This window comes from Salminus brasiliensis, chromosome 19, assembly GCF_030463535.1.
Source record: "Salminus brasiliensis chromosome 19, fSalBra1.hap2, whole genome shotgun sequence".
In the NCBI taxonomy this organism is placed as follows: Eukaryota; Metazoa; Chordata; class Actinopteri; order Characiformes; family Bryconidae; genus Salminus; species Salminus brasiliensis.
Genome location: NC_132896.1, coordinates 2,627,093 through 2,642,774, shown reverse-complemented (window position 1 = coordinate 2,642,774; position 15,682 = coordinate 2,627,093). Strand labels below are relative to the sequence as shown.

The window sequence follows — 15,682 nt, the reverse complement described above, 5'->3', positions numbered from 1 at the left end:
GGAATAATGGAAGCATCAGCCAAGTCTAACATTAAGTCAGAAGAGAGAGATATAGGAGGCACTTTTCATCAAACTAGTTTTGACAGGTCGTTTCGACCAATCAGATCATGCCACGTCATTAAGCCACGCCCCCTGCATGTCCCTCCCTCGACCAATCAGAAGCGTGCATTTTCACCGGAAGTCCCGCCTTCTGGATATCCCTCCTTCCGGAAGTCCCGCCTATTGTGTTGCCGTCCAATGGGATAGCTGGGCACTTTTCATCAAACTTTTTTGACAGGTCTGTTATCTATTCTCACATACCAATGCCTAGCCGGGGTCAAAAGGTCTGAACGAACCTAGACCCTGATTCATTATCTGAACTTATCTGACTTATGAGTAACTCATCTGTTACTCAAACACCCCACTCCACCCCACCCCACACCTGTGCCCATGTGTATGTGTTTGTGTGTAAACAAGGGAAGCCTAGCCGGTGTCAAAAGGTCCGAACGAACCTAGACCCTGATTCATTATCTGAACTTATCTGAGTTATGAGTAACTCATCTGTTACTCAAGCACCCCACCCCACCCACACCTGTGCCCATGCCCATGTGTATGTGTTTGTGTATGTGTGTGTGTGTGTGTGTGTGTGTGTGTGTGTAAACAAGGGAAGCCTAGCCGGGGTCAAAAGGTCCGAACGAACCTAGACCCTGATTCAGCAAAATATAGATATCCCTTCGGACATCTGTTACCCAATGCCAAACCCATCCTGTGCCACGTGAGAGAGACGGAGAGAGAGTTGATCAGAGATCTATAGACTTTTATTTACGAGTCAATTACGTATTACACGCAATGATTCGGTAACATCATTTAAAAAAGGCGCCCAATCAGGTGACCGAGATACATACGATCGAGCAAATCAGAGTATGCAACGTCATAAGTCTCCACCCATTCATTCAACAGGCCCTGTAGGCCGAAGGATTTAAAGTGTCAGTGTTTGTGCGGCGGTTAGGGTTAGAAGATAGCCATAATAATCATGGCGTCCGATACTCCCAAAAAGATGAAACTGACTCTGGCTAAAAGGCGATTGCGCTTGAAAGACACAGACACGATTTTTGCATGGCTTTGGCTAACGGCTATTATTTCGGGTTCTATTTTGAGTTGTGTTGTACAGCGGGCCGACATCAAGTTTTGCGGATGCCTCTGAACTTTTTTCCTTGCAACGCAATGAATGGCATACTTTCAAAAGACATTTTGGTTGTATGTATACTTATATTAAATTTAGATATTCGGATTGCAAAGTGATATTGTGGATCCTTTCTGTCACAGGTCATCAATAGCATTTTGTCATCATTATGACCTGCTACATCTTGTTGCCTGTGGATATTGTACATTCATTATTCAAATATTGCACAGGGCTTACCTGGAGTGGAGTCCCTCTTTTCCAGAGAAGTAACACATAACAGCACTTCCAGCTATAATCAGAGATGACCCTCCCCAGCCTATGAACACTGCTGCACCTATTTCAAATCTGAAGAATGAACAAAATCTTCAGCCCTCACCACTCCATGTGCAGTGCTTTTAAGAACGGAGAGGAGATGAGGTAATGATGTTAAGCAAAAATGTCATGATACAAAACAAAAAAGTTGAGAGAGAAACGTGTAGGAAGGTAAGGAGATTTGGGCAAATTCTCTCTCTCCCAAAACTTAATTACTTCATAACTTTATAACTACCAACAAAAACAACCTGTTATTTTACAGTGTTTTAGCGAGCAAACATACATTTTGTTTTTTATGCATTCCTAAATGACAAATATAAAAGGATACAAGCTAGACAAAGCATTAAATGGAGGATCCAGTGTTTACAAAGTTTGATGTTTTGGCAACAGTTTACTGTGAATTGTTCACAGCAACAACTGATCTTCAAAAAGCATAATTTACAGATAAAAGTCTTTTCAACATTTTAAGGAATGTTATTGTACAATTTTTGTTTTGTACAAATATAAAGTGAAAAAAAAATAGCACAATAGTTTTACCATTTTTTACAAAGGAATCTTTGGAGGTGTTACTAAGTATAGACCATGCAAGGTGTCTAAACTTTTGTATCAGGCCCTTTTATCTTTAATTTCTATCAAGCTTATATTGGCATAAAATTTATACAATTATAAACTTTACCTTTCAGAAATGTCATTTTACTATTCTGAGAATAAACTATTGGAAATATGGAGTAGAGTGTAAATGTATGGGCACCCCTAGTCAAAATATTGTTGTTTACTGTGAATTGTTCACAGTAACAACTGATCTTCAAAAAGCTAAATTTACAGATAAAAGTCTTTTCAACATTTTAAGGAATGTTATTGTACAATATTTGTTTTGTACAAATATAAAGTGAAAAAAAATAAAATAAAATAAAAATAGCACCATGAAAAAAGTGTTACAAAGGAATCTTTGGAGGTGTTACTAAGTATAGACCATGCAAGGTGTCCAAACTTTTGTATCAGGCCCTTTTACCTTTTAGAAATGGTAAAATTAAAACTAATATAAAATTAAAACTAATCTAAAGCTTAAATAAAGAAATTACAATTTGTTTAACTTTCATCACTGTGCATAGACATTAATCAGGTGAACTCAAACATGTACATGCCACTGTATAGGAAATAATAATAATAATAAGCTTATAAACTTATAGTTAATAGTTCACCCGCAGACAAACTACATGCTTAAAACATCAACATTTACCTCAAACCTTCAGTTCTTATGCAATTCTGAATAGACCTGCTTATGTGTTTTTTAAACAAGTAGATCACATAAAAAAAAATAAAAATAAAAAAATTAAAAGAAAATTCTTTGCTTATTGACTGCATTAGATTTTTGGTCAAACAATCACAATCAGGCCCAGATTAGATTTAATAGATTATTTAACAACTATCAATAACTGATGAGCAGTTTCAGTTTCAAGGTGTTTATTAATGATAAGCCTGCTAAAGCGTAAGTGTGGGTGTTTTAAACGTATATATATAAAATGAGGGGAAATCAAAGTAAATGCAATTATGTTTTAATGGCATTAGAATATGTCTTGAACATCACTTTTCAATCGGCTTTACATTTATTTCAAGAAAAGTAAAAATGTAAATTTCTGTGTGAAAGCATGTTCACCATATCTAAAAATAGCTTACTTCTGTGGCTTGTAGTTTGGATCCACATATTGCACCTGTGTACAGTATCATACCACTGACCCCTGTGGCACAAAAAGCATTGCATCATTTCTGGAATTATTTTACTATGAATTGAACAAGAATGAAGTTTGAAGGCATCGTACCTAACGCCATATAGGTCAGGGCAGCTGCAAAAGTTACCCTGGCATTGGCAAGTTCAGAACCTCCAATCTTAGTATATTTCATTCCAATTAAAGCAAGCACAGCTCCCCAGAATCCCATGATTACAGAGACAATAGCCAGGGCACGGCACACATGCAAGAAAACTTAAGAGACAGTGGTGAACTAGTTGCTGAACTTCACTACACTGTCTAATTCAATCTAAAAACATCTGACATTGGTGGTCAAACTGTATATTGTTTTTTACCTGGCAGTGCCATCATGGATGGGTAATATTGCAGTCGGACACACCAGTGGTGTAAGAAACACAGTCCATCCACAGATTGGAAAAATATTTCACAGTGGTAACAACGGCTTCTCCCACCAGTACTCAGTGGGTAGAGTAGAACAGTTCAGTAACCAGCCACAAAGACAACAAATGAAGCAACCAATCTCCATATACATCATTTCTGTGTGATTCATTTTTCAAGTCTTGTAATACAATTAAAACAGCAGATATAGGTAATAGTTTATGTAAATTAAAAATAAAAAATATTGTGCACAAACTGCTATCAAGGCTCAGATTTAAAAAAAAAAAATAGCCAAATCTGAACTCCTCATTCACAGTTTTACACAGTAAGCAGTTGGTTTTGCACCATAAGCAGCTTCTTATTGTTGGAAGGAGGGGGGGCTCTAAGTTACTATACCTGAGCTCATAATTTTAATGGGGGGCAGTTTCTCTAATTACCATTTACTATGTGAAAAGACATTACTCCTATAGCACATCCTGTCATAAGGGCTGAAGCTGTGACCAAAAAAACAGCCTAAAGGTTCTGTATCTTGTCCTTTCTCAAAGCCTCAGCTCTTTAAAATAAACTAGCAAATACTGATGATCCTTATTTACATAGTAGTGCATAAAATACAAAACAGTAAAATACCTGCTGCTTATATTGTAGTTGTTTCTCATCTCTCATCAGACTGAAAGCAGTACATGAAATGTGCCATGATTCCTTTGTTAAAGCCATACATTTACAAATTTGAATGTTTTGTGTATTACACAAAACTGAAACTCATTTCTAGCAAATTGTCTAAATATTGCATGATTTTCGCAAACAGTCATGACAGCTGGCATGTAATGTGAATGCTAGCTAGTCAGTAAAATTCTGGTGAAAAAAAAAAAAAGATCCAAGCCAATAATATTCTCCGGGGCCTTTTTTCTTACCCCCAAGTGTCTAACTTTACATTTTCAATATATAGAAGGAAGATCCTTTTTTATAGTTCACCTTTTGGGCTAAACCATGTATATTAATGGTAGCATGTTCCTGGATATTGTTTTTATAATAATGAGATGGAATAATGAAAAATTCAAACTACTTAATACTTTTAATACACAGTCATTGCCTGTATAATACATACTGTATAATACATGCCATAACACATGAAGGTGTACATTAGGTCTGGCTCTCTATGATTAACGTAAATTTCAATCTTTCTGAGTAATTTTGTTCATTCTATATTAGTTATTGTCCACCATAAAGAATGTTAATAACTATTTGAACAAACAGAATCTAAAGACTCTCAGCACTTAGGTTTGATCCGTCAACATCATTTTAAAATAGAATAGGTCACAGAATGAGCATAATGTATAGAACGGTCATTCTCTTGGGCTTAAATAAAAATTTTTTTAAATGCAGGATGTTGTATAAATTTGTAGAGTGACATTTAAAATGTAGGTGTTGGTGATCATCCAGCATCCTGAATTAGCAACGCTTCTGTAACTGGATGCAGTCAAAGTCTAGCAACAGTTACAGTTACTCTACCTGTTTTTAATACTTTTTCAGAATACATTTTAGAAAAAACAATGAATAAGCAGGTGTCTGAATACTTTGTCCATATAGTGTATCTTGTATTTGTATTGGGTGTGGTTTGAATATATTGGTGCTATTGAATATTATGTTATGTGATTATTTTTTACTTTACTTATGAATCAAATAAATGGTGAGTAATTATTGATGTGATGACATTGAATGCCACACCTGTTATATTCTAAATGTCCATACAGTGTTTGTGTGTGTGTGTGTGTGTGTACATTCCTGCAATAATCAATATGATTATGTCCTTGCATGCATGTGTATATTAGATGCCAACATGGTGAGTTTAAGCACCTGGGCCTTTGTGTGTTTCTTTGTATGTGTACACTCTTAAATAGAAACTAATTTGATGACTTTGAATGGCAAACATGTTGATATTCTTTTAGTAAGTATATGGTGAGTATGCATCCTATTGTAAGATCACCTACTCTGCCTGTGTGTGTACTCCTGATCTTGCATGTGTGTCTGGGGGTTGGTGTAAAATTTAGTTAAACATACTATTAGAACTATTTTAGAACTATTGAAATGACAAACATGCTGTAATCTTTGGTTGTTAGATATTTTTCTATAATGTGTCAGCTTGACAGTGTTTACTCTAACTGTGAAATTGGTTATCAGATTGTGATCAGATGTGTGTGCATTACTGGACTTTTGCATGTAAGTCATCAGTGAAATAGTGTGTCATCCATTTCTATTTGAGAAATATATGTACTGGAAATGCCATATATACAGTTGTGTTTAAAATTATTCAACCCCTTGCAGTAAAGTGTTTTAGCAAGTTTGACAAGACATTTAATTTTTATCTTGTTCACAATCAGATCAAATAAGGACCTGTATAATATACCAATTACAACAATATTTTTTTCTAACATACCAACAAATTTCCTCATTGACAAAATTATTCAACCCCTTTGTCACATACATCATTAGTACTTTGTAAAACTTCCTTTGGCAGTAATACTGTTCTTTAGTTGGGAACATAGCTTGACAACTATCTTGCAGCAATCTACAGGTATCTTAGCCCATATGTCCTGGGGAAAAGGCCTCCAGTTCATTGACATTCATAGCCAATCCAGAATCTTCCAGCTCTTCTTCTGCATCCAAGCTATTGTAGAATAGGAGGTACACTTGTTTATCGTTGTCCTGTTGAAAGGTCCAACATCTCCCAGGCTTCAGCTGCGTTACTGACGGTGTGACATTTCCACTCAAGAAATCATCTCCTGGTAGTTAACTGAATTCATGGTACCTTCCACACTGTGGAGATTCCCTTGACCTGAAACAGTAAAACCCTTTCCAGCCTTGTGGAGGTCTATAATTTTGTCTCTGGTGTCTTTGGACAGCTCTTTGGTCTTAGCCATGTTAGTAGTTGGAGTCTTACTGATTGGTGTCTGTATGCAGCTAACGACCTCAAACAGGTGCTTCTAATTTAGAATAATAAGTGGAGTGGATGTGGACTTTTTAGAGGCGGACTAACAGGTCTTTGAGGGCCAGAATCTTTGCTCATTGGCAGGTGTTCAAATAAGTATTTGCAGCAGTAACACACAAATAATAATAAAAAAAATCATACATTGTGAGAAAGTCGCAGGGTGTTCAAATACTTATTTGAACACCTGCCAATGAGCAAAGATTCTGGCCCTCAAAGACCTGTTAGTCCGCCTCTAAAAAGTCCACATCCACTCCACTTATTATTCTAAATTAGAAGCACCTGTTTGAGGTCGTTAGCTGCATACAGACACCAATCAGTAAGACTCCAACTACTAACATGGCTAAGACCAAAGAGCTGTCCAAAGACACCAGAGACAAAATTATAGACCTCCACAAGGCTGGAAAGGGTTTTACTGTTTCAGGTCAAGGGAATCTCCACAGTGTGGAAGGTACCATGAATTCAGTTAACTACCAGGAGATGATTTCTTGAGTGGAAATGTCACACCGTCAGTAACGCAGCTGAAGCCTGGGAGATGTTGGACCTTTCAACAGGACAACGATAAACAAGTGTACCTCCTATTCTACAATAGCTTGGATGCAGAAGAAGAGCTGGAAGATTCTGGATTGGCTATGAATGTCAATGAACTGGAGGCCTTTTCCCCAGGACATATGGGCTAAGATACCTGTAGATTGCTGCAAGATAGTTGTCAAGCTATGTTCCCAACTAAAGAACAGTATTACTGCCAAAGGAAGTTTTACAAAGTACTAATGATGTATGTGACAAAGGGGTTGAATAATTTTGTCAATGAGGAAATTTGTTGGTATGTTAGAAAAAAATATTGTTGTAATTGGTATATTATACAGGTCCTTATTTGATCTGATTGTGAACAAGATAAAAATTAAATGTCTTGTCAAACTTGCTAAAACACTTTACTGCAAGGGGTTGAATAATTTTAAACACAACTGTATATATGGCATTTCCAGTACATATATTTCTCAAATAGAAATGGATGACACACTATTTCACTGATGACTTACATGCAAAAGTCCAGTAATGCACACACATCTGATCACAATCTGATAACCAATTTCACAGTTAGAGTAAACACTGTCAAGCTGACACATTATAGAAAAATATCTAACAACCAAAGATTACAGCATGTTTGTCATTTCAATAGTTCTAAAATAGTTCTAATAGTATGTTTAACTAAATTTTACACCAACCCCCAGACACACATGCAAGATCAGGAGTACACACACAGGCAGAGTAGGTGATCTTACAATAGGATGCATACTCACCATATACTTACTAAAAGAATATCAACATGTTTGCCATTCAAAGTCATCAAATTAGTTTCTATTTAAGAGTGTACACATACAAAGAAACACACAAAGGCCCAGGTGCTTAAACTCACCATGTTGGCATCTAATATACACATGCATGCAAGGACATAATCATATTGATTATTGCAGGAATGTACACACACACACACACACACAAACACTGTATGGACATTTAGAATATAACAGGTGTGGCATTCAATGTCATCACATCAATAATTACTCACCATTTATTTGATTCATAAGTAAAGTAAAAAATAATCACATAACATAATATTCAATAGCACCAATATATTCAAACCACACCCAATACAAATACAAGATACACTATATGGACAAAGTATTCAGACACCTGCTTATTCATTGTTTTTTCTAAAATGTATTCTGAAAAAGTATTAAAAACAGGTAGAGTAACTGTAACTGTTGCTAGACTTTGACTGCATCCAGTTACAGAAGCGTTGCTAATTCAGGATGCTGGATGATCACCAACACCTACATTTTAAATGTCACTCTACAAATTTATACAACATCCTGCATTTAAAAAAATTTTTATTTAAGCCCAAGAGAATGACCGTTCTATACATTATGCTCATTCTGTGACCTATTCTATTTTAAAATGATGTTGACGGATCAAACCTAAGTGCTGAGAGTCTTTAGATTCTGTTTGTTCAAATAGTTATTAACATTCTTTATGGTGGACAATAACTAATATAGAATGAACAAAATTACTCAGAAAGATTGAAATTTACGTTAATCATAGAGAGCCAGACCTAATGTACACCTTCATGTGTTATGGCATGTATTATACAGTATGTATTATACAGGCAATGACTGTGTATTAAAAGTATTAAGTAGTTTGAATTTTTCATTATTCCATCTCATTATTATAAAAACAATATCCAGGAACATGCTACCATTAATATACATGGTTTAGCCCAAAAGGTGAACTATAAAAAAGGATCTTCCTTCTATATATTGAAAATGTAAAGTTAGACACTTGGGGGTAAGAAAAAAGGCCCCGGAGAATATTATTGGCTTGGATCTTTTTTTTTTTTTCACCAGAATTTTACTGACTAGCTAGCATTCACATTACATGCCAGCTGTCATGACTGTTTGCGAAAATCATGCAATATTTAGACAATTTGCTAGAAATGAGTTTCAGTTTTGTGTAATACACAAAACATTCAAATTTGTAAATGTATGGCTTTAACAAAGGAATCATGGCACATTTCATGTACTGCTTTCAGTCTGATGAGAGATGAGAAACAACTACAATATAAGCAGCAGGTATTTTACTGTTTTGTATTTTATGCACTACTATGTAAATAAGGATCATCAGTATTTGCTAGTTTATTTTAAAGAGCTGAGGCTTTGAGAAAGGACAAGATACAGAACCTTTAGGCTGTTTTTTTGGTCACAGCTTCAGCCCTTATGACAGGATGTGCTATAGGAGTAATGTCTTTTCACATAGTAAATGGTAATTAGAGAAACTGCCCCCCATTAAAATTATGAGCTCAGGTATAGTAACTTAGAGCCCCCCCTCCTTCCAACAATAAGAAGCTGCTTATGGTGCAAAACCAACTGCTTACTGTGTAAAACTGTGAATGAGGAGTTCAGATTTGGCTATTTTTTTTTTTTAAATCTGAGCCTTGATAGCAGTTTGTGCACAATATTTTTTATTTTTAATTTACATAAACTATTACCTATATCTGCTGTTTTAATTGTATTACAAGACTTGAAAAATGAATCACACAGAAATGATGTATATGGAGATTGGTTGCTTCATTTGTTGTCTTTGTGGCTGGTTACTGAACTGTTCTACTCTACCCACTGAGTACTGGTGGGAGAAGCCGTTGTTACCACTGTGAAATATTTTTCCAATCTGTGGATGGACTGTGTTTCTTACACCACTGGTGTGTCCGACTGCAATATTACCCATCCATGATGGCACTGCCAGGTAAAAAACAATATACAGTTTGACCACCAATGTCAGATGTTTTTAGATTGAATTAGACAGTGTAGTGAAGTTCAGCAACTAGTTCACCACTGTCTCTTAAGTTTTCTTGCATGTGTGCCGTGCCCTGGCTATTGTCTCTGTAATCATGGGATTCTGGGGAGCTGTGCTTGCTTTAATTGGAATGAAATATACTAAGATTGGAGGTTCTGAACTTGCCAATGCCAGGGTAACTTTTGCAGCTGCCCTGACCTATATGGCGTTAGGTACGATGCCTTCAAACTTCATTCTTGTTCAATTCATAGTAAAATAATTCCAGAAATGATGCAATGCTTTTTGTGCCACAGGGGTCAGTGGTATGATACTGTACACAGGTGCAATATGTGGATCCAAACTACAAGCCACAGAAGTAAGCTATTTTTAGATATGGTGAACATGCTTTCACACAGAAATTTACATTTTTACTTTTCTTGAAATAAATGTAAAGCCGATTGAAAAGTGATGTTCAAGACATATTCTAATGCCATTAAAACATAATTGCATTTACTTTGATTTCCCCTCATTTTATATATATACGTTTAAAACACCCACACTTACGCTTTAGCAGGCTTATCATTAATAAACACCTTGAAACTGAAACTGCTCATCAGTTATTGATAGTTGTTAAATAATCTATTAAATCTAATCTGGGCCTGATTGTGATTGTTTGACCAAAAATCTAATGCAGTCAATAAGCAAAGAATTTTCTTTTAATTTTTTTATTTTTATTTTTTTTTATGTGATCTACTTGTTTAAAAAACACATAAGCAGGTCTATTCAGAATTGCATAAGAACTGAAGGTTTGAGGTAAATGTTGATGTTTTAAGCATGTAGTTTGTCTGCGGGTGAACTATTAACTATAAGTTTATAAGCTTATTATTATTATTATTTCCTATACAGTGGCATGTACATGTTTGAGTTCACCTGATTAATGTCTATGCACAGTGATGAAAGTTAAACAAATTGTAATTTCTTTATTTAAGCTTTAGATTAGTTTTAATTTTATATTAGTTTTAATTTTACCATTTCTAAAAGGTAAAAGGGCCTGATACAAAAGTTTGGACACCTTGCATGGTCTATACTTAGTAACACCTCCAAAGATTCCTTTGTAACACTTTTTTCATGGTGCTATTTTTATTTTATTTTATTTTTTTTCACTTTATATTTGTACAAAACAAATATTGTACAATAACATTCCTTAAAATGTTGAAAAGACTTTTATCTGTAAATTTAGCTTTTTGAAGATCAGTTGTTACTGTGAACAATTCACAGTAAACAACAATATTTTGACTAGGGGTGCCCATACATTTACACTCTACTCCATATTTCCAATAGTTTATTCTCAGAATAGTAAAATGACATTTCTGAAAGGTAAAGTTTATAATTGTATAAATTTTATGCCAATATAAGCTTGATAGAAATTAAAGATAAAAGGGCCTGATACAAAAGTTTAGACACCTTGCATGGTCTATACTTAGTAACACCTCCAAAGATTCCTTTGTAAAAAATGGTAAAACTATTGTGCTATTTTTTTTTCACTTTATATTTGTACAAAACAAAAATTGTACAATAACATTCCTTAAAATGTTGAAAAGACTTTTATCTGTAAATTATGCTTTTTGAAGATCAGTTGTTGCTGTGAACAATTCACAGTAAACTGTTGCCAAAACATCAAACTTTGTAAACACTGGATCCTCCATTTAATGCTTTGTCTAGCTTGTATCCTTTTATATTTGTCATTTAGGAATGCATAAAAAACAAAATGTATGTTTGCTCGCTAAAACACTGTAAAATAACAGGTTGTTTTTGTTGGTAGTTATAAAGTTATGAAGTAATTAAGTTTTGGGAGAGAGAGAATTTGCCCAAATCTCCTTACCTTCCTACACGTTTCTCTCTCAACTTTTTTGTTTTGTATCATGACATTTTTGCTTAACATCATTACCTCATCTCCTCTCCGTTCTTAAAAGCACTGCACATGGAGTGGTGAGGGCTGAAGATTTTGTTCATTCTTCAGATTTGAAATAGGTGCAGCAGTGTTCATAGGCTGGGGAGGGTCATCTCTGATTATAGCTGGAAGTGCTGTTATGTGTTACTTCTCTGGAAAAGAGGGACTCCACTCCAGGTAAGCCCTGTGCAATATTTGAATAATGAATGTACAATATCCACAGGCAACAAGATGTAGCAGGTCATAATGATGACAAAATGCTATTGATGACCTGTGACAGAAAGGATCCACAATATCACTTTGCAATCCGAATATCTAAATTTAATATAAGTATACATACAACCAAAATGTCTTTTGAAAGTATGCCATTCATTGCGTTGCAAGGAAAAAAGTTCAGAGGCATCCGCAAAACTTGATGTCGGCCCGCTGTACAACACAACTCAAAATAGAACCCGAAATAATAGCCGTTAGCCAAAGCCATGCAAAAATCGTGTCTGTGTCTTTCAAGCGCAATCGCCTTTTAGCCAGAGTCAGTTTCATCTTTTTGGGAGTATCGGACGCCATGATTATTATGGCTATCTTCTAACCCTAACCGCCGCACAAACACTGACACTTTAAATCCTTCGGCCTACAGGGCCTGTTGAATGAATGGGTGGAGACTTATGACGTTGCATACTCTGATTTGCTCGATCGTATGTATCTCGGTCACCTGATTGGGCGCCTTTTTTAAATGATGTTACCGAATCATTGCGTGTAATACGTAATTGACTCGTAAATAAAAGTCTATAGATCTCTGATCAACTCTCTCTCCGTCTCTCTCACGTGGCACAGGATGGGTTTGGCATTGGGTAACAGATGTCCGAAGGGATATCTATATTTTGCTGAATCAGGGTCTAGGTTCGTTCGGACCTTTTGACCCCGGCTAGGCTTCCCTTGTTTACACACACACACACACACACACACACACACACATACACAAACACATACACATGGGCATGGGCACAGGTGTGGGTGGGGTGGGGTGCTTGAGTAACAGATGAGTTACTCATAACTCAGATAAGTTCAGATAATGAATCAGGGTCTAGGTTCGTTCGGACCTTTTGACACCGGCTAGGCTTCCCTTGTTTACACACAAACACATACACATGGGCACAGGTGTGGGGTGGGGTGGAGTGGGGTGTTTGAGTAACAGATGAGTTACTCATAAGTCAGATAAGTTCAGATAATGAATCAGGGTCTAGGTTCGTTCAGACCTTTTGACCCCGGCTAGGCATTGGTATGTGAGAATAGATAACAGACCTGTCAAAAAAGTTTGATGAAAAGTGCCCAGCTATCCCATTGGACGGCAACACAATAGGCGGGACTTCCGGAAGGAGGGATATCCAGAAGGCGGGACTTCCGGTGAAAATGCACGCTTCTGATTGGTCGAGGGAGGGACATGCAGGGGGCGTGGCTTAATGACGTGGCATGATCTGATTGGTCGAAACGACCTGTCAAAACTAGTTTGATGAAAAGTGCCTCCTATATCTCTCTCTGTCAGATAGTTTATATCTAGTGTCTTTTGGACCTAAAAGGAGAACCTCGGTTTTGTCACTGTTGAGGAGAAGGAAGTTATGTGACATCCAGAGTTTTATATCCTTTACACAGTCCTCCATTTTCTGTAATCTAAATTTATCGTCAGGTTTGGCTGATATATAGAGCTGTGTGTCATCTGCATAGCAATGGAAATTAACGCCATGTCTGCTTATAACTGAGCCCAGTGGTAACATCTATAATGTAAATAATAGCAGCCCTAAAATTGAGCCTTTTACTCCATATCTTACTTCTGTGTAATTTAAAGATAAATCTTTTATCTTTAGGAACTGAGAGCGTTCTGGTGTGGGAGAGAGGTCAAGGTCTCCCTTTATAAAGGCCTACAGAACACTGCCTCTCCACACACTGCTCTTCACTCCACAGCAGAAGACCCCTCCTCTCTCCCTCTCTCTCTCTCTGCTAGAATGAGGACTCACACACTGACGAACAGCAACCGTAAAACCTGTTAAAGCCATTATGTGAGTAGATATGATCTCACACACTCTGCCAACAGCTGGAAATAGCAGCTAATAGTCTTTATGTAAATATTCCAGTTGATCTACATTAGATTGTTTAACTGTGGTTTCTGACTTTGTTGATTTTCTGTTTCTAATTACTGTTTATTATTTTCTGCAGATTTAAGATTAAAGCAGAAAGGAAGTTTTGCGTGGATGTGGGGTAAAAACAGCTGGATTTGAATTTTGCTATAATCCTCAGATTCATCCATAATTAAATGTTTATATTTAAGTTATTATTTTAATCTGGTTTACATGTTCAGTGTATATTAATGAGTAAATGTTCCAATTTAGCCACGTTACATTTTATAACTGTAGTGTCCTGAATGTTTTTCTGCTTCTAATTGCTGTGTATTAACCTCTAAAGACGACAGCAGTGTGAATCAGAGTCAGATTACCGCAAATGTTACGCCACAGCAAAGCCTTCAACTGTATGGTCCATAATTCTGTCCATCAGTAATAATTTGAACAGCAGATTTTTAGACACTGAAAAGAAAACTTATTGGATTTGTTTAAATATGAATGTCTCTTTTAAAATAAATGATATTTTCATTACAATTATGTTAGTCACCTTTTTAATCATCAAACCCAAGATCTCATAACCAATCCAGTCACCTGACCACTCACCTCTCAGTTAAATACATCAGCACCCAATAGGATCAAAATCAGTAAACATATTGTATCAGTTACCATCTGTAACAACAGCCAGGTCTTCTGGGGTGTTCCTCCCGGTATGCAGTGGTCAGTGTCTACCAAAAGTGCTCCAAGGAAGGACAACCGGTGAAGCAGGGACAGGGCCATGGGCAGCTAAGGCTCATTCATTGCAGAAGGTATGACACACGGATTTGACATGGTGCTCTTTAACACAGTGCAGATGTTTGAGTCTGCCACTAAATGTGCTCTTCTGGTTCTCCAGTGTTCTGTGTAGGGGTGTGAGGTATTGTCCATAATGGCCAGCAGCTCATCTGACACAACCTTCAGAGAGTCCAGCTTTACTCCAACAACAGAGATGGATCTCTGAATCTCAGTTAGGTCTGAGTCTGCGTGTGTTGATACTCTTGCCCCAGACCACAACACTGTAGAAGATAGCACTACCACCATCAGACTGGTAGAAGGTTCAGAGGAGTATGGCGCTCATTTAGAACTACCTCAGCCTCCTCAGACAGTACAGACGGCTCTGGCCTTTCTTGTTCACTGCATCAGTATCTGACCTCAAATTTGACACTGCTGTCAATCAAGTAAAGACGCTCAAGTAAAGCATCATGTCCACTCCGCTGATGGTGTTTAGTGACGGGGTGATTTGGTCTTGGTCATGTTTAGTCATCTTTAATTCTGGTGGTGTGAGGTGTTGTCTAATATGGCCAGCAGTTTAGAGTCCAGAGAGTCCAGCTTTCCTCCTACAGCAGGGCCGGCCTCCTCAATCAGTGTGTTTCCTCAGCTTGTTCTGAGCTTGTTCATTGAGAAGGCCGGCTCTGCTGTGGGAGTAAGGCTGGACTCTCGGGAGGTTGTGCCCCAGCACACAACTCTGTAGAAGATGGCAGATAGAAGATAGAAGGTAGAAGGACCTCCTCAGCCTCCTCAGAGAGTACAGACCACTCTGGCTTTCCTTGTTTACTGCATGAATGTCAGTCCTTCAGTCCAGTTTGTTGTCCAAGTGAAGACACAGGTATTGCCCTAGGTAGGTCCCAGCCAGCTCCATATCCACTCCATACATGATGTTTGGTGACTGGG

General features: G+C 37.0%; 2 pseudogenes; one reads left to right on the top strand and one right to left on the bottom strand.

Annotated features, from left to right (window-relative positions):
- Window positions 1–1,395: 1,395 nt before the first annotated feature.
- LOC140541523 (claudin-10-like) lies at window positions 1,396–3,772 on the bottom strand (annotated as a pseudogene).
- A 5,896-nt stretch (window positions 3,773–9,668) lies between these two features.
- LOC140541522 (claudin-10-like) lies at window positions 9,669–15,482 on the top strand (annotated as a pseudogene).
- Window positions 15,483–15,682: the final 200 nt, after the last annotated feature.